This window comes from Nanorana parkeri, unplaced genomic scaffold (assembly GCF_000935625.1).
Source record: "Nanorana parkeri isolate BGI_ZX_2015 unplaced genomic scaffold, ASM93562v1 scaffold67, whole genome shotgun sequence".
Classification (NCBI taxonomy): domain Eukaryota; kingdom Metazoa; phylum Chordata; class Amphibia; order Anura; family Dicroglossidae; genus Nanorana; species Nanorana parkeri.
Genome location: NW_017306335.1, coordinates 1,642,977 through 1,647,118, shown reverse-complemented (window position 1 = coordinate 1,647,118; position 4,142 = coordinate 1,642,977).

Below are 4,142 nucleotides of genomic sequence, written 5' to 3'. Positions count from 1 at the left end.
AGAAAATGGTGGGTTTGTGAAATGGGGGGGGGGGGGGGTAGTTGTGGTTCTTTTCATTTATCCTTGACTTGTTCTCATGCCAATAAACAGCCCCTCGTTAAACCTCATTATTTCACTTAATTAAGAGACGGAAAAACAGTGAAAATATGTACAAAAAATTAAAGTGATCATACACAAATAACCACCAAATATATACAAAAAGGAGAAAAAAATTCAAAAGAAAGAAGAACAATCTGAACTACCCTAAACACACCCCACCCTATCCCGCTATCCTCCCTCTATATGTTTAAATAAAAGAAGAGTAAATCATTATTTGACAATTATCATGCAAAGTGTATTATTTATTTATTAGGGGGTATTTATATATTGCTGACAATTTACGCTGTGTTTACACAATCACATCAGTCCCTACCCTCAAGCAGCTTACAGTCTAAGGTCCCTATCTCACATACATACATACATACATACATACACACAGTGTGTGTACCTAAGCAGCTCACATAGTGAAATAGATTTTTACAATGTAGTTCCAAAATGGCTTTCCTTGAGATGGGTTTTATCACAGCAGTTACATTGCAAGGAGGCTAATGCTCCAACATACCGCTGGCCACTGGAGTGGGCCCTGACCAACCCCTATTTAAAAAGCCAGTATTTCCCTTTTAGGACTCAGGAGAAATCACTGGAAATCTACCGTTCCACTTTAAATTCCACACTTAATAAGAAGATGTAAAACATAACATTTGTACATCAGATTTTAGGATGTACAATGAGTGAGAGACAGCATTTTGGGATGAGCTCCCGCCTGAAAATACAAACTTTAAAGCCAATTCAGTGTTTAAAATAATAAAGCAGCACAGGCTCCCTCTCTGGAGTTTTCCCCCTCAGTATCTCTTCTCCTCCACAAGATGTCCTCAGTCTTCCAAGTTGAAAGACACCCAGCAAGGACACACTGGGGTTCATTTCTAAAAGTTCCATTCGCATGGCACGAGCACCCATAGATGGCGCTGATGAGTATATACTCTTCAGCGCCATCTAGGAGTGCTAGAGCCATGTGACCACCTAAACGGCATCCGCCCGGCATGTAAATGAACCCCACTGTGAGTGCAAGTTGTCAAGGGACAACCCCCTGAAAGGTAGTCACCTCAGCACTCTACACAGTGTACTGGTGCAGAGACTGGCATTGGTGTCATCATGGCAGTGTGGCTTTTGGCATAATTGATGCCCTCCTTGACAATAATGAGGTCCAATGAACCCAAAATAAGTAAGGAGAGTGGTGGAGTCAGATTGTACACCATGCCATCCTCATTTCTCTGAAATTCAAAATGTAGGTTTAAATCTGTTGTTGTGCTCCAGCAAGGGATGACAACTTTTGGAAGTCACTGACAAGACTGAACACCACACAAGAACATAACCAGCTCCAGTAGATCAAGTTGGGTAAACAAAATGTTTAGCAGGATCAATAATCCCATGCAGAGCCCCTGATCTGCAAACCCTCCTAATGGAATCAGGTCGTAAATGGCTAACTGGATGTCATAAAGCCCATTAGCAGGATCGCTCTTAATCCAGGCCTGCTAATAGCAGTTGTAAAATGTCTATATCAGTATAAAACACGGATATGCTAATGTGTCAGAGAATACCAATTAGTTTGATACCAGACATGCCCATGCCATAATGTACAGAAGGCAGATTGAGCACATTACATCTCTCAAGAGATTGGGAAGAAAATCCATATCATGTTTAATATCTATCAAATCGTTATTACATATTATTCAGTAAAATATTGGTAGTCAGAATGTAAAATATGGTCATCTGGAAGTATTAATACAGTAAGAAACTGGCTTTGAGGGAGGACTGCTGAAATATCAAACTCCACAGTTCTCATAATTGAGTGAGGGTTGGCTCAGAGACACCCTCTGGAGGGTCCACAAAAAGTGGAGTCAGAAAGTTAGGAATTCTTGGCTCTTCGAAGAGCGCTACCATTTTTTAAACTCTTTTACCTTCCTGTCCGGAATGGCAGCGAGTGTCACAGTCATTTTATAAAGGTCAGAACTAATACCGCAGATATTATTATGGATGCTGTGTTTCCATAAACAAAAATCTGTGTGTGTAAATGGTTAACTGCGGGGTTAACTGACCCCAGTGACGATCACTCTGAGTTTGCTGGTCTTAAGCTGGCCATGCACTATACCAGGGGTGCCCATTAGGTAGATCGTGATCTGCCAGTAGCTCTCAAAGCTGATGCTGGTAGATTACGAAGGGTGTGAATGGTGGCCCCTTTATTCCATTTTGGTATAATAGCTGTGCACACATGATTACCTATTAGCCTGAGTCTGCTGAGCCAAGCTCCCTGACACCTTTCTGGTGGATTCTGGTGAATCCAGTGCTATGTATTACATCAAATAATATTACTTTACACAGACTGTTGCACTACACTGTTTGCAAAATACAGCAAGGTGAGCCAGGAGAGAGAACGGGGAGAGACAGCCAGGAGAGAGAGCAAGGAGAGACAGCAAGGAGAGGGAAGAACGAGAGACAGCCAGGAGAGAGAGCGAGAGAGGTTTTTTTTTTCGTTGGTAGATCTCATGTAGCTTGTCATTTGAAAAGTAGATCTTAACACAAAAAATTGTGGGCACTCCTGCACTATACAATCAGATTGTACAATCTCAGTACAATCTTCTTTAGCTTTACCAAAACTATGTAATATGAGGACAAATCTGAACTATGCATTCAATTAACAGATCTAAAGGAGATGTACAATCAAATTGTAATGTGTGTGGTAAGTTTTAATCTGAACTGCATGAGAATGAAAAGCCCTTTTTCCAGTTGGGTTTTGTATTAAAAATCATCAAATGTATGTAAGGGTACAGCTAATATAATTACCTGGGATATGTCTTTATGGCTTCTCCCCAGTTCCCACAATCCTCTGCACAGCAGAAATCAAACATACAGCTGGAGATTCTGTCCCATGAGGTATTGCACTTTAAAGCACTGTCATTCTAACATGATTCAGGCACTGGGTGTTAAGGTGCCCATACACCTTACGACCATCGCAAGACTTTTGTCTTGCGATGGTCGTATGCTTCTTGAAAGCTCGTACGATCTGCCCACCTTGGACGGGCAGATCGTACTTTCAGGGCCAGCCTTAGGGGTGTGCGAGCAGTGCAGCCGCACAGGGCGCCATGGCAACAAGGGCGCCGTGCGGCCGACACAGCTCGTTCTGGGGGCGGCTTCTCTCCCCCTCACCGCTGGGCGATGGCCATCCGATATGACAGCGCTCCCTTGTCCCCCCGAGAAGCCGCGCCCGCAGCTGTCAGGATGGCCGAGCGGGTAGGAGATTAGAGCCGCTGTCATCCTGTCAGTCTCAGGATGACAGCGGCTCTGTGCGTGGCAGAGCGGGGGATGGGTAAATCAGTGATACTTAGCGATCCTCTGTGTGAGAAGGACAAACACTGGACAAACTCCAGTGTTTGTAAATAACTGGGGACACATAGTACTATGTGTCCCCAGTTATGAATGAGCAGGCTGTGATTTACATCGCAGCCTGTTCATTCAAGATTTCACCAATGGGGAGAAGCACTCAGTACAGAGGCTCCTCCCCATTCAGAAACTATTGATAGTAAGTATGAATGGGAGGAGCCTCTGTACTGAGTGCTTCCCATTCATTGAGTGCTGAGGCTGCTAAAAAAGAAATTGAGGATTTGGTGTCCTCAATTTCTTTTCTATTTTAAAAGGGAAATGTCAGGTACCTTTAGGGTAGTGGGGTGCTCAGGTAGGAAGGACAACACCAGCAATGTGATCACACTCATTCAGAGTCCAGTGAGCAGGTAGGCAACACTGAAAGCTGCAATAGTAAATGGGTGGCGTTACATTCCTGTGTAGGCAGTACGGCAACAGCTGTGTTAATTACAATACTGGCAGAACAAAACTACAAATATGTAAGGAAACAAAATAGTTCTCTGGTATGTTCCTCCACTGAGTGTTTACTTGTTAGGCCAGAGTCCAGATTAGAGAATGTCACTTAACTGACTGCTCTGAGTCTGATGGGGCTGCTGACATCACATCCAAGATAGAGGATTTGGTGGAGGAGAGAGAATTCAGCCTCCTGATAGTCTCCCATTCTTCTATCTCCCAGGAACTATAAT